Raw genomic sequence first — 25249 nt, forward strand, 5'->3', positions numbered from 1 at the left:
CCAAGGAGTTTTATGGGTTTTGGTCTTACATTTAGGTCTTTTGAGTTTATTTTGTATATGGTGTGAGGAAATGTCCTAATGTCATTTTTTTACATGTGGCTGTCCAGTTTTCCCAGCACCACTTATTGAAGAGATTGTCTTTCCTTCATTGTATATTTGTGCCTTCTTTGTCATAGATCAATTGGCCATAGGTGTGTGGGTTTATTTCTGGGCTGTGCATTCTGTTTTATTGATCTGTGTGTCTGATTTTGTGCCAGTACCATGCTGTTTTGATTACTGTAGCTTTGTAATACAGTCTGAAGACAGGAAGTGTGATACCTTCAGGTTTGTTCTTTTTTTCTCAAGATTGCTTTGGGAATTTGGGGGGTTTTGTAGTTACATATAAATTTTGGGAATTTTTCTTCTAGTTCTGTGAAAAACATCATGGGTATTCTGCTAGGGATTGCATTAAATCTGTAGATTGCTTTGCGTAGTATGGCCATTTTAACGATACTAATTCCTCCAATCCAAGAGCTTGAAAGATATCTTTGGAAAGGGATATCCTTCCATTTCTTTGTATCATCTTCAATTTCATTCATCAGTGTTTTACAGTTTTCAGAGTATAGATCTTTTACCTCCTCGGTTAATTTTATTCCTAGATATTTTATTCTTTCTGAAGCAATTTTTAAATGGGATAGTTTTCTTGATTTCTCTTTCTGATAGTTCATTATTAGTGTACAGAAAAGCAACAGATTTCTGTATATTAATTTTGAATCCTGCAACTTTACTGAATTCATTTATTAGTTCGAATCATTTTCTGGTGGAGACTTTAGGGTTTTCTATATATAGTATCATGTCATCTGCAGATAGTGACAGCTTTACTTCTGCTGTTCTAATTTGCATGCCTTTTTTTTTTTTTTCTTGACTGATTGATGTGGCTAGGACTTCCAATACTGTGTTATTTAGAAGTGGCAAGAGTGGGCATCCTTGTCTTGTTCCTGATTTTAGAAGAAAAGCTTTTAGCTTTTCACCATTAAGTATGATGTTAGATGTGGACTTGTCATAAATGGCTTTTATTATGTTGAGATATGTTCTCTCTATACCCAACTTTGATGAGAGTTTTTATCATGAATGGATGTTGAGTTTTCTCAAATTCTTTTTCTGCATCAATTGAGATGATCACGTAATTTTTATCCTTCCTTTTGTTAATGTGGTATATCACATTGATTAATGTGTGAATATTGAAATATCCTTGCATCTCCTGGAATAAATCCTGCTTGATCATGGTGTATAATACTTTTTATATATTGATGGATTTAGTTTGCTAATGCTTTGTTAAGGACTTTATTCCCTATATATTCAACAAAGTATTGGCCTGTGATTTTCTTTCTTTCTTTCTTTCTTTTTTTTTGGTATTATCTTTCTCTGGTTTTGGTATCAGGATAATGTTGGCCTCATAGAATGAATTTAGGAGTGTTTCATCCTCTTAGATTTTTTGGAATAGTTTCAGAAGAAAAGGTATTAGTTCTCCATTTATGTTTGGTAAATTCCTCTGTGAAGCCTATCAGGGACTGTGTTTGATCCCAAGTTGCTGGAGCAGAAGCCCTGAGAGTCAGGCCAGATTCTGTTCCCTCGAAGTGTGTGTTTCACCCTCTCCCAGCACTGGGACCTTTTCCCCAGAGTAGGGGAGTGGTGAAGCGAGGTGGGCCTATACAGGCTTTCAGCTCATGTTGGCTACAGACAGAGGTCCAAACTGTCTCCAATGTGCTGTCTATGCAGGTGCCCACAGTTATTTCCCTTGCTCTGCTCAGAAGCAGTCTTAGGTGCAAATCACCTTTCTCCCTCAGAGCCAATCAGTGCCCCAACCCTCCACTGCCCCTGGCTTGCTGTGGAGCCACACCACAGGGCAGGTGACGCCCACATGGCCTCTTGGAGTATATCAGACAGCTGTGATGGACCAGCTGCCGTCAGAGTTCTGGGCTCCTTCTGATGCACTGCTTGAATGAGCACCAACAATGGCCAGTCTGCCTCACTCAGAGGCTGTCCTGGGACCTAGTCACCTCTGCATCCCATGGCTGAGCTTTCTCCCCAGTTGTGGCAGCTCTAAATCCAGTTCCACACTGTGATGTGGAGTGAGTAGGGCTGTAGTGTTCACTTGGCTCGGGCTGGGGCACACATCAAGGCAGTCACGGGAAACCTAGCAGCTGCCAGAGCAGACTTCCCTCTGCCCTCTCCACACTGCCTGGGGGAGAGCCAGCATGTGTTCCTCATGAGCAGAGTCCAGGCTTCCCATAGCCCTCCTGTTTGTCCCAGCGGTCCTCCAACCAGCCAAGGGGATTCATCTCCCCTTTGTAGGACCCCTGGACTAGGGCACCCAGTCTCGAACTGCTCACTCCCTAGGGTAGGTCTCCACCTGTATTTTTCCTTTTCCTCTAAGTCCTCTCCCAGGGGCACAGGTCCAGACCTGATTGCTTCACTTCCCTTCCTACCTGATTACATGTGTATCTTTCTCACAGCCTGGTTGTACAGGTGTCTTTCTGCCAGTTTCCTGTTAGTTTTCAGTGAGACTGCTCCACGTGTAAATGTATGTTTGATGTGTTCATTGGGGGAGCTGAGTTCTGCATCCTCCTACTCTGTCATCTTGATCAATTCCTTGCTATCAAGGAGTCAGATTTGAGCTAGCCTCCTGTACCCTGCTCAGCCACCTTGCAATAATCTTTTTTTTCTTTTTAAAATCTATGGTCCACATTTTTGTTATAACAAAATTTTCCCGATTTTATTATTGGAAAGATACAAAAGGTAATATTCAGATATACGAGAACATGGACTTTACCTAGTATATAAGCATTAGCAGTTCATCCCTCTCTGTTCCTTCTGTCTCAATTTACTTGACATATCCTCACAAGGAAATATTTCAATCAGTTTATTACTTGATAAATTTTTACCGTAATTTCTAGTGGTAAAGGTTCACCCAAACTCATATACAACTGTATATGGGGAACATTTAAAAATCTTTGTGGTGATTTTTTTTGAGACATTTTTAGTATGATATGGAATATTCTAATACATAGCAAGCAGTTTCCTGAATACAGAATAATACATATGACAGTTCTGTGGTGTGAAGAGTCCTCATTATCTTTCAGCAAATAATAGTGAGTCATCAAATAAAAATTAATGACTTTAGTGAAGAATCACTGGAACTCACTGTTGTTAAAGAAAGACAGATTAAGTGATTGATGCACGTGGTCACATGCCTTGAAATATGACTACACTAGGGCTTTAGTCTTCTCGACTGATATGCAAGCTGTAATAAAGCTTTACTGTTATTCCATACCAGCAATGGCATTAACAATACAATTTGAGTTGCTTGGTGGAGAACAAGCCAAAACAAAGATCACTGAATATTGTTTAATTTCAAGTTTTAAGACCTTAACTTCATTCAACTCGGTCACATCAAATTCCTAGAGTGAGAAAAGCAACTGAACAAAGGGAAAGAAGCAGAATATGTGAAATATATTCACATGCATTTTTATACTCACAACAGCTTTTCAGAAACTGAGATCTCACTTAATTATTTGCAGCAGGGCAAGCACAGAACATTCTCTGACAAGTATTTTAAGTCTAGTACTAAAAAAGCCTATTTAGACAGGTGGGTCATGCAGCATCCTTTAAATTTTATTTCATGTTTTTTTCATTATAATGATTAATCACAATTGCTATGGTTAAAACAAACAAACAAACAAAAAAACAGCACCTGCTTTTTCTAATACCCAGTACCTTAAACCAGCATTGTGTAGTATATATAAATAAAGATTGCAGATGCTTGCTGGGACAGCACATCCTTCCTCACCCCTGAAATTTCTAATCCTTGACTCCTGGTGTAAAATGATCCACTGTCCACCTGGCACACGGATTGCACCATATCTTGAATTTTAAAGTTTCATGGAATTAGCTTAACCCACAAAGGTTCTCAAATGTTTGAACTTCAGCTGACATCCTTGAGGATGGATGGTTTTAAGGAAGTAAGGTCATGGTCAACGCCAGAACACACTGAATTTGTCTGTACCTAAGCCATTTGTCTCCAGATTTTTGTTTTTAATTGAGAAAAGTCCCAACCATATAATCTATGGGTCACCTACCTGAAGGTGTTGTATCTGTTTACCACAGTTATTTTTACTCCCAAACAGTACAGTTCAACATGCACAAATAACTTTTTTAAATGTATACCTTCTTTTTTAAAATATTCTGTCCCATTATGGTTTATCACAGGATATTGAATATAGTTCCCTGGGCTATACAGTAAGACCTCGTTGTTTACCATTCGCTATATAATAGTTTGCATCTGCTAATCTCAAACTCCCAATCCACCCCTCCCCCAACATGCACAAATAACTTGGTACTCATTAAGTCAAATGAATTTTGAAGCAAATAAAAAGCAATATGGCTTATGATGTGCACTGATAAATGCCATTGATAACCCTTAAAATCCTTATGCCCATTTGAGGACAACATTACAACATATTCCAGAATTGTTTACAGCTTTTACAAATAACCAGGGAAGTTGGTTATTAACCAACTGCATTATAAAAGTGTAGATGGAAAATGAGGAAGTTTTGCAAGACTGAGAATAGTTACCATAGAATTCTAGACTCATAGAACTAAAAGGAATATAATAGAAATCATAATAATGCCTGGCTCTTCATCTCTTTCTCCAATCCACAAACATTTATTAAGCATCTACTGTATGCCAGATGTTGATGATAAAAAGATATGCTTAAGAGCACAGAGTTGAGGAGGAGAGATACGTACACAAGGACACAATAAAACAGGGAAACTGACAGGAGCTTTGTGGACACAGACAAGAATACAAATCTGTTTGAGGGCTGGAAGTCACTCCTTCCTCTAAGGTCTATTTATTTCCTTCTCTTGGTCACATCTAAAGAGTACGTGTGATCTACTTAATTTTTATATGATTATAAGTCGTTGACGAAGGCATTGGATAGGAGCTTGCTATTTATGGTAAAGAAAGAGAGAAACTTCTCATCGTGTGGTAATTCACATTAAAACATATGCATTTGACAATTTTTAACGGGAAATTCTTGACCAGGAATGTATTAAGGATAAAAGTACATGTACTGTCTCTAATTAACTAGATGATTATTTTGAGTTAGACTGTTGTCGTCAATCATGGCTGCACATTAGATTCATCTGCAGAACTTAAGAAAAAAGAAAAAACACTGGTTCTCACCCCAGAGAGTCTGATTTAATTGGTTTGAGATGGACTGAGAGCATCATTATTTTTACATAGTTCTGCAGTTGATTTTGTTCTGCCAAGAGCTGAGAGACTTTGGTTTAGAGTAATAGCCTTTCTCAACCCATTCTCAACTCGATTTGAGTAAATCCTTACACTTTCCAGTACCACATTAGTGGGACACACTTCTTATTTACTAAGATACTCAAGATACACAGCCTGAATTAACCACCTCTGCTGTTTCTGGCGCCTCAGAAGAGCTGGTATTCTCCTGTTCTACTGTCTTTTCCTTGAACAGCCTGTCATAATTCTTCCAGTTTCTAGTGTACTTGCCTTATTCTTAGCAAGTTGCCTCATCTAGTTTTTTTTTTTTTTCTTTTTTTGCGGTACGCGGGCCTCTCCCTGTTGTGGCCTCTCCCGTTGCGGAGCACAGGCTCTGGACGCGCAGGCTCAGCGGCCATGGCTCACAAGCCCAGCCGCTCCGCGGCATGTGGGATCCTCCCGGACCGGGGCACGAGCCCGTGTCCCCTGCATCGGCAGGCAGACTCTCAACCAGTGCGCCACCAGGGAAGCCCTCGTCTGGTTTTTAGATGCCTTTTGGTTGTGAACTGCCTGCAATTTTCTCCTCTTTTTTTTGAAAATAATGTAACTTTTATTATAAATTACGTTTTTATAGAAAATTTATAAAATATAAGCCACAAAATTAAGAACAAAGATTTTCCCCAGTACTACAAGAATAGGCAACACTACAGTGGCACATATTTTCTTTTTTGTGTTAATAGACATAGTAACACTTTATTTATAAATTTAGAATCCTACTGTATCAAAATATCTTTTGTAATCAATGCTTCACCTAAAAAAATCTTATCTTGAAGTATTTCAATATTTCTAAATTATCTGGTAGATTGTAATTTTTAATAGTTGCTTGGCATTCCATTGACTATATAATAACATATATTTTTTAAAATTTATTATTTTTTTGCGGTACGCAGGCCTCTCACTGTTGAGGCCTCTCCCATTGTGGAGCACAGGCTCCGGATGCACAGGCCCAGCGGCCATGGCTCACGGGCCCAGCCGCTCCGCGGCACGTGGGATCTTCCCGGACCGGGGCACGAACTCGTGTCCCTTGCATCGGCAGGCGGACTCTCAACCACTGCGCCACCAGGGAAGCCCTAATAACATATTTTTAAGCAGTCTCCTAAGTCTCCTATTTGGGGCATTGAATTGGTGTCATTTTTTCTTTTTACTTGAAAGGGTCCACAGTTGGATTTTGGGTTTTGATGCCAGGTTCGAATCTTTGGAGATTTTTAATCCATTCATGCCAATTTTAGTATTTTGCAATTTTAGTGTGCTTTTATGTCATTTCCTCTTTTCTCCCTCTTTTTAAGAAGCTATCTTCCCTGATTTCCTTTTCGTCTCCCTCATCATTTGGCCATCAGTGATGAGGTGATTTGGGCTGGGAGCAAACACCATTGGCAAGCTCCTTGCTCACTGCTGGATTATCCTTTGCGTCCAACTCACCTTATTCCAGGAAATATTGAGAATATTCTTCTGTCTGTATTTCTTCCTCCCTTTTCATAGGCCATATGCTCTTTCCCGTACAGGTCAGAACTGGATTTACTTCAATGTGGTCTATATCTTGCAGAATTCTTAGAAGTTTCTGCTGTTTGTGTACCATATCCCTGGTTCTGACTGCTGATATAGGTTTTCCTGTATCCCATGAAGTGTCTATTATGTCAGTCATTAAAAGTAGTGCTATGTAGAGATTCCAGACTGAGACATAAATGAATACAAATCAAGTGTCCCTAGTTTATTCATTTTAGATGTTCATGAAATAATTTAACTCTCTAAGTCTTAGTTTTCTTATTTATAATAGGTAATAGGACTTGTACTTAGCTCATAAAATTATTACAGGGATTAAACAAAATAGTGCTGGTGGTGTGTGTAGCACAATTGTGTGTGTAGCACAATTGTGTGTGCTTAATAAATGTTAGTTTGTTGGTGAGGATGATAATGATGAAGATGATGATGAGAATGAGGATTTCAGTGAACACTTCAGGTTGCCATTGTGCTCAGAACCCATTAATGAGGAATGAGTAAAAAGTAATCTGATTCTTTTATTGAAAGCACATTGTTTTGAATGAGAATGAACACGTGTTAAATTACAAAATCAATTAATAAGCTATTGAAAGCAGATTTTTTTTTTTTTTTGGCGGTATGACGCGCAGGCTCAGCGGCCATGGCTCACGGGACCAGCCGCTCCGCGGCATGTGGGATCTTCCCGGACTGGGGCACAAACCCGTGTCCCCTGCATCGGCAGGCGGACTCTCAACCACTGCGCCACCAGGGAAGTCCGAAAGCAGATTTTTTAATTGTTTGTTTTAAAGTTGAATCACTCTGTACCTGAGAAGTTTTCTTTTTTATTTCTTAAATACAAGTATGTTTCTAATATTTATAATCCCCAAACTTATGCTACAGCTTAAACCACCTATGGGCTGAGTTGTGTCCCCCCCAAGCTCAATTCACATGTAGTTCTAACTCCTCATACCACAAAATGTGACATATTTGGAGACAGGATCTTTAAAGAGGTGTAATTAAGGTTAAATGAGGTCATCCAGGTGGGCCATAACCCAACGTGACTAGTGTCTTTACAAAAAAAGATTAGGACACAGACACATACAGAGAAAGCCCACATAAAGACACCAGAAGACAGCCATTTACAAGCTAAGGAGAGACGGCTTAGTAGACTCCAACCGTACTAACACATTGATCTTGGCCTTCCAGCCTCCAGAACTAGAAAAAAAACATTTCTGTTGGTTAATCTGTGGTTCTTTGTTATGGCAGCCCTAGCAAACTAATACAGATTTAATTTTTGCCCTCTGTAGAGTTTAAAAATTTGTGGGCTAACCTGGCTTTTTAGAACATATCATCATTATCATCATCATCATCACCATATTGCTTTTCAGCAAAATAGCCTTAGTTTATATGTTTCTCATAAATTCTACTTTTTAAGTATTTTGGCAAAAGCTACAAAGATACAGAAAAGAGTTGCTTCAGTCTAGATATTTATTTTCTTAAAAACAGTATTTCTTGTTTAAGTCTTACTGAATATCTTACTAAGATACTCGTATGCTGAAAAGTTGATCCCAAAGCTTTTTTGTCAGTTTACCTTTCCTGGTTAGACCACAGAAGGATCTCTTAAAGTGACCAAAATATACATATCAATGGATTTTTTCCCTTAGAATCTCTTCTAAGAGCTCATTGTCTCTCTTAAATCTATAGAGATAGTGTATCTGAGCGCTCAATAAAATTTACTCGTTTAAGTGAATGTATAGAAGAGATTCAATGAGCAGATGAAGTTGCAGCTGTGCAAGGCCAAAAGCGCCAAAGAAGGATTATACCTGATTGTTCAGTGCTCTATAGTCCACAAAGCTGAATTTTTGTATTTTGTTGGAACTTATCTCAGTTAGCAGCCTCTGAAAGATAAACTAGCTTTATTTACTTATTTACTCATCTCTTCACCTAGCAATGAAAAGGAGTCAAGGAAGCACTATCTCTCTTTTCTCATTAAAAGCGAGCTCTTTGAGATTAAAAAAAGTACACACTGCTATATTTAAAATTGATAGCCAACAAGGACCTACGGTATAGCACAGGGAATGTGCTATACAGTACAATGTTACGAGGCAGCCTGGATGGGAGGGGGGTCTGGGGGAGAACGGATACATGTATGGCTGAGTCCCTTTGCTGTGCACCTGAAACTATCACAACATTTTTAATCGGCTATACCCCAATATAAAATAAAAAGTTAAAAAAAATTAGGCCAATTAATAAACCTACAGTGGCCTCTACGTGTTCAAATAAAATAAAATAAAATAAGTAATAATATATCCCAGTAACTATCCAGAATTCAGACCATGGAAGGTGTCCATTAGTGGGTTTTCTTTTTCTTTTTTCCTGGTTGAGAGATTTGCCAAATGTGAGAGGCTACTGTCAAGAACTGAAAAAAGTATGGCCATTATAAGATAATGTCTCGGCTTATATATACTACCAAATGTAAAATAGATAGCTAGTGGGAAGCAGCCGCATAGCACAGGGAGATCAGTTGGGTGCTTTGTGACCACCTAGAGGGGTGGGAGAGGAAGGGTGGGAGGGAGACGCCAGAGGGAGGAGATATGGGAACATATGTATATTTATGGCTGATTCACTTTATTATAAAGCAGAAACTAACACACCATCATAAAGCAATTATACTCCAATAAAGATGTTAAAAAAATAAAAATAAAAGAGATGATTAGTTAAAACAAATAAATAAATAAAAAATAAGATAACGTCTTGGGAATCTCCTGGCGGTATGGTGGTTAGGAGTTGGTGCTTTCACTGCTGAGGGCCCAGGTTCAATCCCTGGTTGGGGAACTGAGATCCCACAAGCCACACAGCATGGCCAAAAATAAATAAGATAATGTCTCTCTTCATCTGACTAATTGTTAATAAAGTTTCTGAAAATGAGGGGTGAGTATTCTTGAGACTTTCATGCTTAGCAGTTTCCTCCTTAGAATCAGAAAATAGGTGTAAACTTCCAATTAACTTAAATATTTCCTATTTTACAGTGTTTTCCAAGGAAGGTGTTTTAGAAGTATAGAATAATTAGATAACTAGATGCTTTCTTAAGAGCCAATTTTGTCTATTTTCCAAAGTTTTAGGAAATATAACCAGATCATCTTGGATGAATTCTTATCTATAAGTTTTAAAAGAACTTCATAAACAGTGATTCTACAACCATCCATAAATTTTCGTTTCATGTCTGTACTTGAATTATGGGAGGAACTGGGAAACATTACATTGCTAGAGTCTTAAAAATGTTAGAAAAAGAAATCCATATAGGAGGTGTCTGCCCCCTAGTTTTTTCCTTTTTTTCCCTCTACATATGTGAATATAGCATTTAAAAAAAATTTTATTTTATATTGGACTATAGTTGATTTACAATGTTGTGTTAGCTTCAGATGTACAGCAAATTGTACACCTGAACTGTGTGTATAGGTATACATATACACATATGTATTCTTTTTCAGATTCTTTTCCCATATAGGTTATTACAGATTATTGAGTAGATTTCCCTGTGCTACACAGTAGATCCTTGTTGATTATCTATTTTTATATATAGTAGTGTGTATATGTTAATTCCAACCTTCTAATTTATCTCCCCCCCACACCATAGTTTTTCTATTCAGGAGATCTCATTCCCTGAGTATGGTATATAGTATTTTATGTTTTCTTCCTCCTGTCTCCCAATTGCAAGATAATTATTCTTAATTTGTTTTATTGCATGACAACATGTCTGAGTAAAAATTAATATCCCAGTTTTAACTGTTTCTTATCAATACCATACATCCTTCCCCATCAATTTTACTCCTACTACTGGAGGCTCTGCAGTTGGGTATGTACTTCTATCTCATCAAAATTTAACATACTGGCCCACTTCTTTATCATATTTGAAGCTTACTGTGTTCTGGGGTGTTCTCACCGCCATGTTCACTAGATGCCTTTCCTTTAGTGTAAATTAAGTCACTGAATTCAGTTATATTCATTTCCTGGCAGAGAGAGGCAATTAAACTGTGTGGGTCCAAAGCTGGTAATGACTTCACAATTTTAAAGCAACCACAGACCATGGTTTCCATATAAATGATCACAGTAGACCAACATGGCTTTTCATGTAAAAGCCTGTACCCAAAAATGTACAGCAAAACTCTTATAGCTGACTGCATCATTTTAGCTTATGTCTCTTGACATTGGAATCCTCTTTGTTAAATTTACGAGCAAGGTTCCTCTTCATTGGAGCACTACAGAGTATTTTAATTCTAACCGCATATTGATTCATCTAATTTCATACTTGAATAGTCATAATTTATCAAATTTATAGAGTTTTAGATATTCAGTTTGTGTTGTTTACTTGTTTTTGTGGTTGGATTCTTTTCCTCTTTTTGAATGGAATTTCTAACTAAAATCTCAGTTCATATGTCCTGACACTGCCACAGGACACTCTGTGTGCAGCAGCTTTGGGTGGTTTTGATTTAATCAAGAGGAAGAGGAGAGTGGGTGTCCATTTCCTTCAACTCCTCAGTTCTTTCGCCATCCATTAAGATGTGTGGTTACTCAGGACACTGCATTAATGATAGCTGTCAAAATAATATTCTGTGGGTTACAGGTCAAGAAAAATATGTAAAAGACTTCAGGGTGAACTGATGATAAAGTAATTAATTCATTTAGTCATTTAAATGCTAGACTAGCCTGGCCTTGGTGGGATCAGGAGTTAGTGGGAGCAAGGAGAATAAATGCGGACATCTCCAACTAGTTTACTCTTGTTAAAAGGAAGAAAAAAAGATGATAATAGCATTACCCAACAAGCACGCTAGAGGCAATTTTCTTAATTATAGTGCTGACCCAGCAGCGTACACAGAGTGGTCTTGGCATGAAAGCTTTTACTTTCAAATATTAACCCTTCATGGTACTGTATGTCTAATTAAGATAATTCCTGGAAGTGCTGCCAGCGTCAGCAGTTTTCTGTTTCTGTCGGTGTTTATAAACCATTTGTGAAAGAACTGAGCTGGGCTCCTGGCACAGAGTCCAAAGTGAGTTACTCTAAGTAACTTTTTTGAATGAATCTAAGAGAAAAGTTCACAACATTCTATTAGATTAGTTAGTTAATAGCACAGTACACAAATTCCTGAGAGAGAGATGAATTGTTGTCTTGGTCCTGTAAAATCTTCTGAAACAGCCAAAACCATGCCACATGATCCATACAAAAAATACATTATTTGATTTTAAATATAAAATTGGCATTTATAGTCTTGCAGTTCAATTGTTGGGTATAATGAATTATAATACATTCTTATTTATAGTGTATAAAAGTACTAGAGGGCTTCCCTGGTGGCGTAGTGGTTGAGAGTCCGCCTGCCGGTGCAAGGGACACGAGTTCGTGCCCCGGTCCGGGAAGATCCCACATGCCGCGGAGCGGCTGGGCCCGTGAGCCATGGCCGCTGAGCCTGCGCGTCCGGAGCCTGTGCTCCGCAACGGGAGAGGCCACAACAGTGAGAGGCCTGCGTACCGCAAAAAAAAAAAAAGAAAAAGTACTAGAGCAATTGTAGTAAATTATACAAGGAAGAATCACTGAAATCTCATTCTAACATCGGAGAAACACTGGACTGATATAAATTTTAACACATTCTTTAAATACATTTCTTTATCACTGCAGGGCTGCAGGAAGGAACCTTTGACATTCCTCATAGAAGCACTGTAGTTGATTCATGGGCACTTGAAGAATTGCTTTTGAAAAGAGAACTGTGATGTGTAATGTCTCTCCGAAGTATGTTTTTCTGACTTCTCTACATGGAAATGTGAAATTTGGCCTCTGAGAGAACTCGTGGTTCATGTAAATAGTAGGCACATCAAGAATCAAACAAAAGAGAAACTGAACACTGTTTGACAAATTTGAGTTCCTGAGTGTTCTAGAGTGGGGAGGTATGCGTTAACTACTCTATGGACCATAGCCAAGTCCTCATGTTACTTGACTTTCATTAGAAAGAGGGATAAAATTTTCCCACGGGTTGATTTAGAGAGACTAGACCTATTCCGTTTTATAAATTTTTCTTTTATAAATTTATTTAGTTTTTATTTACTTATTTTTGGCTGCGTTGGGTCTTCACTGCTGTGCGCGGGGCTTTCTCTAGTTGCTGGGAGCAGGGGCTACTCCTGATTGCGGTGCGCGGGCTTCTCATTGTGGTGGCTTCTCTTGTTGCGGAGCACGGGCTGTAGGCGCGCGGGCTTCAGTAGTTGTGGCTCTAGGGCTCTAGAGCACAGGCTCAGAGTTGTAGCACATGGGCTTAGTTGCTCGTGGCATGTGTGATCTTCCTGGAGCAGGGATCGAACCTGTGTTCCCTGAGTTGGCAGGCAGATTCTTAACCACTGAGCCACCAGGGAAGTCCCTATAAATTTTTACTATGGTTTCTTTAGATCTCTATTATCTTATAGTGATGATATTACACTACATTGAGTGCAAGCCTATTTTCAAACTCTTGTTCAGTTTATCAGTTTTTTTCAAACTTAACATGCCAAATATATCAGCAAATCTTTTTTTTTTTTACAGTCTATGTTATGAGAATATGAGATGATGCAAAAATACATCAATTATTCTGTTGAAATGAATTTCTAGGCCAAATTGGAGCTACTTCTGCTTATGGGTGCCAAGTTGGCAAACTGAGCCTTAGATAACTTATATGTCCCTGTAAATGCTCCTCTGGACCAGAAATTGAAAATATCCAGTCAGCCAGTCTCCAAATGTCAAGCCAACTCTGGGCTCTGTACTTATTTCTTTGTCCCTTCTCACCCCAAACAAGGTTGACTAGGTGGCCCCAGCCAATCAGATATTTTGTTTCTCTACCTTATTCTTTGTTCTTTATCCTAGAAAAGCTTCCTGACTTCTGCCCTTTTTTTCAATTCTCAGGCGAGTCTCCACTTCGTGAAGTGTTAAGTAAAGTTTGTTTGTATCACCTAAGTTGTCTTCCTTAATAATTTAAAATAATTCTTTTAGTTGTTTTATGTACAGAAAATGCCTACTATAAAACAATGTTTTTCAGCTTCATAAAAATGATTTTCCTTTGGTAATTTTTTCCATAGGGCACTAAGACTCAAGTATTGTCCTATGAGTCTCCCTTTGAGAATTCCTTCTTTCAAGAGATGACTTGATGCCTCTGGCTCTCTAGTAACTTTTGCAAATGACATTAGAGCCATGGGAGACCTGCATTGGCTCTTAATTGTATAAGGTTCCCAGAAGCCAGGAATGACTACAGATTTTGGTAATTGAAAATAATGAAAACTTTCCCCTTAGTGTAAATATTCTCACTTACAAAAATCCCCAAATAAATGAATTATAATAAAAGAATAAGTTCTTTATAGTTTTTAAGACTATGATTTTTGTCCATATTCTAGAAAAATCTTGGTAGTGTAGACAGTTTACATTACATAGGTGGGAAAAAAATCAATAGTACATTTTTTTTTTTTGAAATCCAAATAAAATAAATAGCATGGTTGTTAACCACACTTAACCATAACTTTTGAAAACCAGTCAGTAGTAAGACGTGCTTCCACCTGCTTTTTTTTTCCCATTTCTTATTGATGTAGGAAGTATTACAGTATCTTATAGCATCAGAATTCCAAAGGGAAAAAAAAATCTACATTTCTCTTAGTAGAGGTGAGAAGGAGAAGGCTAAGCAGATGTGATTATAATTATCATTTAAAAAATGAATACTATAGTAATGGGTTAAGTACAAAAACAAGGTCAAATGTCTCCAAAGATGATAATCCAAATAAATTTAGGGCCTCTGTGGACTATTTGAACAGTAGCAAAAATAAAATCTTATTTCCATTTCATAAGACATAGGGTGATTTAAATCACGTGGACAGAGTGTTTCAGTGAAATGTAACGATCTCAGGGGGATGAAATTTTAGTGGAATGGGATGGAATGTGAGAAAGGGTCAAATGTAAGAATGAGGGAATAGGAAATGACTTAGAAACATTAAAACATGCAGCTAGTAACGAATTTGTAGTTAGTAGCAAAAGTCATCTTTCTCTTCTTCAATTATTTATTCTCCTATTCATTTCTTCAGTTAGAATTTACAGAAATTCTATTCTATTTCTAAGTTTTGTATTTTGGAAAAAAATGCTTCATGTTTATAATTAACAGAACCTCAAATGTTTCTAAAATGTTTCTTTAGGTAGAAAAGAAGAAAGAAAGATTTTAGCAATAAAAAATACGGAGAAACAGTTAATAGTTAATCAATGTATTAAATATATGTTCTTGAGCAAGTAATAACCTCTCTGGATCTAAGTTTCTTCCTCTGTAAAAATGAAGTAGAAGTAGATGAAATTTACTATCCATTTAAGCTGCATTTGTCAACTATGAGAAGAGCCGGACTTGCTGGTAGGCTGGCCCCCTTTCTGAAAGTTGCAAATTCTCCATTTTTCTGGACAAATTATATCTCAACATGTCTACTGCTCTGTGAAGCTGTTAGAATAGCCATAGTCTCAAACCTTAGAACAACCTCCAGAAATCTTAATAGAAACTACACCTTGAGCGAAGTCTTCCTCTTCCAAATTGTAGCTTGCCAAATTGATGAACCTGACTCATTCTGACTCACTCTGACTCAGCTAAGGGACCCAAGATCTCAAGCCTGTTTTCTCTTCCATCCAGAGAGTGACTGGGAAACACTGGGAGTCTCTGTCTACATGTGTGGTGGAGGAGGACAGCAGACACCTCCTTTTCTGGCTTCAGGTTGAAGGACAGAGAATCATGAATAAATGACCGTGGGGACAAATACACACTCTGATTTGGGGACGCTGGAAAAGGCTGCAAAATAGCTGGACTGTGACTGTGCTATAAATGACCTGGTTAAGGATAGCTTAAATGTGAGAAACACCAGACCTGTCGAGGGACCCTGGATTTTCTGAATGAAAATATGAGTTACTATGAAATGTTACTGTTTTGTACCAGAACGTTGGGTCCAATAGACAAAATCATAAAGCCTTTTGGAGCCCCAAACAGACAAAATTCTCTTTAAAGAATTAAATTTGGGGCTATGAATAAAAAGTAGTGAAAATCTCTTCTCTGTGATTGTATGTCCAGATTCCTGTAGTCCTTCCCTGTGATTATGCTTTTATCTTCATCTTTTAGTCGCTAAATTCCTTTACATCCTCCCCCTCATACTTCCATTCTGCCCCCTTGACATGGAGCTAAGGACTTGATCTGGTTTCCCCCACTCCCAGACTTTCTTGCCTGTCCCCAAATGTGATCTATCGCAGTTTGGGACTCATAGAGCCAAAAACAGGACTAGAAGCGTTGACAGAAATGGTATTTTCCAGAAACTGGAAAAGGAAACTAATTTGGCAAGGGTCTCAAAGCTAGTTTATTGGCAAAATGATAACTAGGACTCAGATCTCATTTCTAGTTCAGTCATAGCTACTCTTACTCTGCCTCTCTGACATCTGGCAACTTCCAGAAAATTGCATGACTCCCTATATCCTGGGTTAGCTTTGTAGGGTTACTATAACAAAGTACTGCAGACCTTGTAGCTAAAACAATGGAAAAGTCTTCTCTTATCCCACAGTTCTGGAGGCTGGAAATCCAAAATCAAGTTGTTAGCAATCCCTGCTCCTTCTGAAGCCCACAGGAAGAATCCTTCCTTGCCTCTTCCTAGCTTTTGGTGGCAGTTGGCCATTCTTGTGGTTCCTTGTCTTGTAGCTACATCACTCCAGTCTCTGCCTCTGCTGTCATATGACCTTCCCTGTGTACTGGTCTTCACATCACCTTTCCTCTTCTCATAAAGACAACAATCAGATCAAAAGCCCATCCTACTCCAGTATCTCCTTATCTTAACTACTTACATCTGCAATGACCTTATTTCCAAATAAGTTCACATTTGGAGGTACTGGGGGTTAGGGATTCATCATCTTTTCCTTGGGGGGTGGGTACACAACTCAACTCATACCATACCCCATAGCATGTAGGTTGAGACCTACAGAGGTCCAGAAGGGCAATGGAGAGGCAAGGAAAGCGAGTTCTTCTGGGTGTCTCTCATTTGCTTTCCTTGGTTCCATTTGACATTCAACTTGTGTTCTGTTAACAAGCACTGGCAGGAAATTTGTAACCAAGAAAATGGATGGATGCTCATCTCTGTTTCTCTCTTATTCTTTCATTGCAAAGCAGTTTATAGTCTCTGTTTGGAAAAACCAAGGCAGTCTTTGCCCACTGCTTCCTATCTTCCCATCACAAAAGGCAAGCCTCACTTCCTCAGCCTGGTTCCCAGTCATTACCCGCCGACCAGGCAGAGAGCATCACAATGGCTAATGGAAACTTTCTCCTCAACATAAACTGTGCAGTTCTCTAATTTGTTTAGCTAAACTGCATTAGTCATACTGAAAGTTTTATTATCAGAGTCAAATACAGGAAGCTGAAGTGGACATGCTGTATTTAAAAAAAAGTTAAAGCATTTTAAAAAATAAGCTTGGCATATTGATTAGGTAATTTTCTAAACAAGAGGCTCATTCCTTTTAATCCTCAGCATTACTGTAAATTCTATTTCCGCCTTTTAGATCATACTGTTCAAAATGGGATTTAAAAAAAGAAAACCTCCAACAACAACAACACACACGTATTTCATGTTAGGTTTGCTCTAAAGTATTATTGAATTGGGTGGAAAGAGGTATGGCTCTGGGTTTCTACCATCGTAAATTTAGGAGAACAAACTGTGATTCTTTGCCTGAGTTGAAACTAACACTTTATGTCCATAAATGTGATGTTTTCCCAGTGGTCTAAGGCAAGCAATTTTGGGCAATTATTCTGTCATTTCTATAGCGGTCACTTCATTTGACCTGGTTTTTAAAAATTTCTCCCAGCCTTTTGTAGGAGTGGGCCCTTAAGTACATCTTTTCTTCCCCTTATTAATTGTCCTTGTTGTTTGTTTATAACAGATAAAGAACACATATCCTTTGTTAAGGACTCAATCAAGGCTACTGGATAAGTCCTAGTATTACCATGTCAGATATATTACTAGTGGACTAGATCCTGTTAGGTGAGTGAGTTTTTCATCACAGCGCACAATGTTTCATAGGGACTATTATTCAGATCTTGTGGATACACATCCTACAAAGCCCTTCCAGTATGATATCATATTGTGAGCCCACTTGAAATCTTTCCTTCCAAATCAGCCTGACTGATGGCAGTCTTCATTTCATCAGATTCACTATGACTGTTTTCAATGCCTAGCATGGAGCTCATGTCGTAGTTAAGTCTAAATAATCTGTTCATAACAGTGAAGACAACTGTTTCTTAGTCTACATTAAAAAAAAACAGAATTTCTTATTCTTGGTCTTGAATTAAGTCACTCCTACAATAAAGGTTTTCCTAGATCCCCATGTTGAATCAAACTGCTTATATAAACAGAGCAGAGGAAAAGTCCATGATTTGAAAATTCTCAATAAATCATCTTACAGGTAAATGTTTTAGGTTCAGTGGATTTAGTAGATGCAAAACAGAAAGAAATTCACTTGAAAGAAAATGGTGAAGAGGTTTATGTATTTTCTTCCAAAAGTTTAACTAAAGTAATTAGATTAGGAAACCAATAACTTTATGTTTGCTTCTGGAGTTTATTTGGGATAAGCAATTTATTTAGTAGATTCTGCATTGCCAAGTTAATTTTTTTATGACATTTGCAAATGGATCAGACAGTGTAACATTTCCTCTTTTTCCTTGCAAAAAGAGAAAAAAAGCAGCACCAAAAATAGGTGTCCTAGGCATATCTCTCACATAACTCAAGTTACCCAATGCAGCGTTTGAAGCCAATCTAAATGGCTTTACCCATCCCTACCACTGCCCTCCCACACTGGAAATATGCCCCCCTGTAAGATGTCTTCATGATGAATGAGCTAATGTTTATAAAGTACTTGAGAGGTCCGTGGGCAAGACACTATCTAATTACAAAGTATAGTTCTCTTTATTAAATGGAAGCTATTTTCCCCGTGTTTTTCATTATCCGTACCATTTCCATGCCTTACCTTCCTGATGGTTTCCATTGCAAAGTGGAATCAGTTTCTTAAAAAAAATGGGGGGGGGGTTCAATAATTTTAAGTCACAGTGCATTGCACATACCCAGAAAAACCTAGATCACTTCCAAATTCAAGGACTAATAAAAATTGGAAGCACTCCAGTAATTTTAAATTGATTTGCACATTGAAGAGTGATTTAAAATCACTGAAGTGATTCAATTTTTTTTATATATGCACTTCAATTTAGAAGTGAGTCAGACAGACAGCATCATAGTGTAGAAGAGACGTCCAAGACATCGAGTTAATGTTTAAAAAGTTAGGAATTAGACTAAAACATAACTGGAGGAACCAAGATCAAACAATCACTGGAGTCAATTGAGCCATTAAGCTGAGGGACCATGGTGAATGTCTGGACGCATTTTCCAAGGCCTGTCTTCACCTGGTCCATGGCCATCTCTTCTTCTTAACTGATGATATTTACAATCTTTGTTGCTAATTTATAAATGTACTACATATGCCTTTTAACATTTCTCAGAGGTGTTTTTCAGTATTGTTTATTATTTTTGTTTTGTGAGTGACAATTTAAGTCGAAATATAATGTGAGAAGTATAATTGTACAGATGCAATCAACGTATATAATTTAAATTTTCTAAAGTCACATTAAAAAAAGAAAACTAAAACTAATTTTAATAATATATTTCATTTAAGCTAATAGCTCCAAAATACTGTCATTTCAATGTGTAATTAATATACAAATTATTGAGATATTTTACTTTTTTCTTTTTTTTTTTGGTCTTTGAAGTTTGGTGTGTATTTTACACTTACAGTATGTCTCAAATTGGAGTGGCTGCCCTTCAAATGTTCAATAGCCTCACGTTGCTAGTGGCTACCATATTGGACAGTGAAGCTATAGTCTTGAAGGTCTGAACTGTGTTTTCTACTTTGAAACTTCAGTTATGCTTCCAGTTTGCATTTTTCATTGCATTTACCATCTCACTTTACTTTGTGGCTATTGTAGTCAACAGTGCAGGTTTATTAGCATAAAAAGAAAACCAAATAAAGCAAGACCAAACAATCCAGTGATTCTTCTTCGGGCCACATGCAATTTGACAGCACGTATTCTACCTGAGCTGCATATAGCATTGAAACAGAAAGCTGACATATGGAGCTTGCTGAAGGCCTAGGGCTAAATTTCAGCATCTATGCATTTATGCATAAAATTCAAATATGGCCAAGGAAGAGGCTCTCTATTAACCATGACAGAAAGAAGAAAAAGAAAACACAAAAATAACTTTCGTGAAATTGAACAAGAGTTTATTAACAGCTACCAAAGAAGGAACATCATTTTCCCAGTAAAGGCTCTGGCCAGTAGTTGTTTACGATCTCTAGTCTCTGCTGGAAAAGGCATTCCATGCTCAAGGGACAGATTTTTCAGAGCCTCCAGGGCAGCACATGAGGATATGAGTATAGGTAAAAAAGATGGCACCACACAGTGGATGCATTGTCGGGAAAGCAAATGATTTTACATGACTCAGAGCAAAGAAAGGACGTAAAAGGCCACAAATGACAGTTTGATGGATAGAGATGGATGGCCAGAGAGAAACCTCACTTAAAATTCTTCCTTTGAACATTCCTCCACTGAGGAATTTCATAGAACTACAGTGTAGTTTTTCTCCTTTTAATTTTTTATTTGCCTGATTCTGAAAGTAATGTATATTCTTTATAACAATGTTGAAAGTATGAAAAAGAAAAAAGAACAATAAAAGATGACCTCTCTTCCCACCAGCCAGAGGAAATCATTAACATTTTGACTTATTTCCCTCTAGTCTTTCTTTTTATAGATTTTATATAATTGAGATATTATTGTGCTTTCTTCATTTTACATTTTAATGTGAACATTTTCTTTTAGAATTAAAAGTTTCTTAGACCACAATTGACTTTGTCACTCTGATAACACTTTTTCCATGATAAATGATGCTGTGATGAGCATCTTTTCACCTAAATCTTTTTCTGCATTTCAAACTTTTTGTTTAAAGTAGATGGCAAAGAGAAATTACTGGGTCAAAAATATAAACTTTTGTAAGGGTTTTGAAATTATATTGCTATGTTCTCTTCAAAAAAGGTTAAATTTTCCTTCTGAGAGCTATTTCCTACCATGTTTGGCACACAATATAAAACCAGATCACTTGACACCTTTATTTCTAGTTTTGTTCCAAAATCATTGTTTTAATTCTCCTTTTGTAGTTTTGTTGATAATATTCCATAAGTTGTTGTCAATAACTTGGTGAAATATCCTCACCCAGCAGCAACTTGTCTTTAGCACCTACTCAAGCTATTTGTGAACAGACGGTATAGAGAGGAGAAGCTTTGGAGATATTTGCTTCCATTAAAAGTATTACTGCTTTAATTTTAGCAGATAGATTAGTAGGAAAAGATTTTGGGGAAAGATTTCCTTTCCATGTATTCTAAGAGAGCACCATTTGGTAAATCTCACTCTTGTTGCCTGGTGAACTAATACCTTTTAAAATTGGTAATAGCCTACATTTATTGAGAATTTACTATACTCCAAATATTTTATATTTTGGATTTTGTCATTTCATCCTCAAAATAACTCTATAAGGAAGACACCATTATCAGTCCCTTTTTACCATAAAGGGTCCTTATCCTTAGATTGTCACTAACTTAAATTACAATGCTATTAAATAGCAGAGTCAAGATTCAAACCCAGAATCTAGAGAGTCTATTTTGAGAAGCGTTGCCTGTTCTTAAATACTACCACTATCCAGCCTCAAATTTTTGGAGAAATTTCCCAGTTTGTCCTATAACTTCTGTTTTATTTGCACCTGCAACTCTTCATTGCACATATCTGTTTACTAGTTGACTGTAAGCTCCTTGAGGGCAGGTTGGTGCCCTGTTCATTGTCATAAGTCTACCGTTTAACACAGTGCCAGGCACTTCATAGGTACTCAGGAAACATTTATTGGATACGTAGTGTGAGTCAAAACGCTTAGAAGTGAGACACAACATGATAATTTGTGACGTTATTCTTTTTTTAAAATTTTAAAATTGAAGTATAGTCAATTTACAATGTTGTGTTAGTTTCAAGTGTATAGCAAAGTGATTCATTTATACATAGATATATTCTTTTTCAGATTATTTTCCATTATACGTTATTACAAGATACTGAGTATAGTCCCCTGTGCTATACAGTAGGTCCTTGTTTTTTACCTATTTTATATATAGTAGTATGTATGTGTTACTCCCCAAATCCTAATTTATGTCTCCCCCACCTCCTGCTATCCCCTCTGGTAACCATAAGTTTGTTTTCTACTCTTTTAAACGTTTTCCAGAGTAGATGGTCTTGTTCATATGAGTGCAATTTAAAATAATCACCCAAAAAGAGGAACTGAATTGTTCAGTAATGTGAGAACTTTTAGCTACTAAAATGACATTTAGGGTACTCTGGGTTATATTTGGCCTGTAACACAGAGCAAAAATTTATCCAATACTCTTTCAAAGATTCCCTAACTGTTGTAAACTGAAAGCCTATTTTTTTTAAACAAGTCTAAATTGACGTGTAATAACTTAGTTAGAAGTCATGTGAAGTTTCACGGTTTCAATTGTTTTACTTTGATTTTCCTGCAAAGTGCAGCTCAGTGGGTGTGAACCCACACAAACCAAAACAGAAAGAAGGGGGTTTGCACAGAATCTTCAGAAACGGAGATGCATGGTACTCACAGCTTTATTCAGCAACTTAAGGGGGACAGCATGTCCAGCATTGCAATCTATCACATTAACAAAAATGATGACTCCTCAGGGAGGTGGAATAAAATGTTTAATAACGAAATGGTGAGGAAACCATTTAACGACTCTTGTGTGTGTTTATGACTTCTGTGTTTACAACTTCTGTGTGGTTTTTTTTAACAAGGATGGATGTGTTCTTTGTAAAGAAAAGTTGTGTAAAACCCCAAATGCTCAGGTTAAGACCCAAGGATGAGAAAAATGTCTTCCTCACAGAGCATTCTTACATTAAAAAAAATGATTTTGAGTACAATGACTGAGAAACAAGTTTCCACTTGTCTAGATAATGCAGTTTTGGATGGAATGATACATCTTTAGCAGAGTGTCTATTTAACTCTTGTTATTTGTTTAATATTTTTAAAAGGGCCACTTTGGAGGTTTTGTATACATTGTGTTTGATTTTATGTCTGTTTCAGGGACAATAAAATTTGCCCTATTATTTGCACTTAGTACGTTTCATTTATACATGCAACCTGGCTACACCCAAGTAAAGAAACATTTATTGAATTAGGGGTATGGTTAGGGTTAGGAACTTTGTATGTATGTATTATAGAAGCACATTTTATATACATATATGTATATTCTTTATATATGTTTATGCATATATGTGTTACGTATATGTATGCCTGTATCTCTATCTCTATAGCTTTAGTGTACTTAAAAGCATACTTATGAAAATTCTCTGAATCATCTCCATGTAGAACTTCCCTCATCTTCTGTCATAACTCCACTGCATCCTATACCTCCTGTTTTCAGAAGTATACTGATACTATCTTCATAATATACTTAGACGAAGAATAATTTTTTTTCTCATACCATTTTTCATGGACTGTTGTTGATATGCTGGCAATAAGAGAAATCAGCTTTTGTAGAAATATGAAGTATTTTTCTAATCATTCATCATAGGAATGCTCCACAATGACATAATTTGAATGCTTGGGGTAGTTTAATGAGGTGTCTGTGCAGAGATGGGGAATGTATGGGGTCAGTCCTAGATAAAAGGTGAATGGCCAGCAGATACAATTTGTGCCTAAGTAGCAACATTCAGGGAAAAAAAAGTGACAACTGATATCACAAGTTCACGAAATGGCACCAAGAAGATGTTCTAAAAATTGTAGTTCCATGACAAATTGAAAGTGAAAGACAAAATCTTGGTTGAATATTAGGGAACTGGCGTCAGATACCCCATGAATTTTTTTCTTAAAGACTTTCTGTTGTTATTGCACTGTTTTTATCCAGATTTCACTACTTTGATTGGTTTGACTGTACACACATGTTACAATTGGGTCTCAGGGTAAAATCTCTCCAAATATACTGTGAATTTAAGGTCTAGCTTGGCACCGTGAGAAGTCTAGTTTAATTCACCTCAGGGTAGTGTGGGGTCAGGAGCCTGGTTTTTAATGGAGAGCAGGATCCCACCCTGATGCAGGGTGTGTGCTGTAGGTGAGGTGGGGATAGGACACTAGGAGAGCAAAATCCAAGATGGAAAACCATGGACAGTAACAACAGTGGAGCAAATGGTTTCTAGGTATCTTTGTTCTTCTGGGATAGACAGATGAACCAGAGATAATTCCATCATCAGACTTGGTATTCCCCCTGAGGAGGTATTGCTTATAGATAGTAAATATTTCACCAGAATTCATCTGCTGAAGTAGAGTCAGGAAGGTCAACTGGAGCTTCAAGCAATGCTAGACCAGACCTAAAGTTTCTTGAAGTGCCCCCAGGGTATCTCTAGCAAGGGGTGCATTGGGGCAGGAGGATAAGAACCCAGAGGAAGTGCTCTGCATCCTGCATCCCTTCTTCAACTAGAGGAACTCCACATAATATTGCACTTGAATAAAAGGCTTTACCATTAAAAGTACTCTAAGGACTTCTGCTTTAGATACCTATTTATGTGGACATGGAAGCAGTGCCACATCCCTTACTGATAATAAAACCCGTCATTGCTGATTACTGCTTTGAGATTTCACAGGTCTGTTGTAGAAGAATTGTATGCTGGTTATTAAGAATGATCAGCATCTCCTGTGGTTGTCAGCAGAACTGTCCCTGTGCAACACAAATCTTGTTGGACCCTGGTATCATCTTTGTGAGCAACTGTGACTCAGTCAAGGTTAAAATGAAATGACAGTGCAGGCTGTTAAAAGAGGCGGTAGTGGGCTTCCCTGGTGGCGCAGTGGTTGCGAGTCCGCCTGCCGGTGCGGGGGGCGCGGGTTCGTGCCCCGGTCCGGGAGGATCCTACGTGCCGCGGAGCGGCTGCGCCCATGAGCCGTGGCCGCTGAGCCTGCACGTCCGGAGTCTGTGCTCCGTAACCGGAGAGGCCACAGCGGTGAGAAGCCCGCGTACCACAAAAAAAAAAAAAAAAAAAAAAAAGAGGCGGTAGTCACTGAGGATTGCAGTTGTTAAGGGGGTACAGGTATTGAAAAGCATGCAGTGAAGCCGAACTATAATCCAAGCAAGTTGGGTGGTGCTGCACTTTCATATTCCAGGAAGCTTTAACCATTTTATAACATTGAACTAAGTAGAAGATATCTGGATTTCTACAGCACAGTGATGTGCTCTAGGATATTGATTTAGCCCAAACTCAAATTCCTCAAGCTGCTTACATTTGAAAGTTTTGGTACTGC

General features: G+C 37.7%; 1 pseudogene; it reads left to right on the forward strand.

Moving 5' to 3' along the window:
• The window catches only part of LOC115864176 (myosin-9-like), a 130421-nt pseudogene that overhangs the window by 47468 nt on the left and 57704 nt on the right, over positions 1-25249 (forward strand).

This window comes from Globicephala melas, chromosome 12, assembly GCF_963455315.2.
Source record: "Globicephala melas chromosome 12, mGloMel1.2, whole genome shotgun sequence".
Taxonomy (NCBI): Eukaryota; Metazoa; Chordata; class Mammalia; order Artiodactyla; family Delphinidae; genus Globicephala; species Globicephala melas.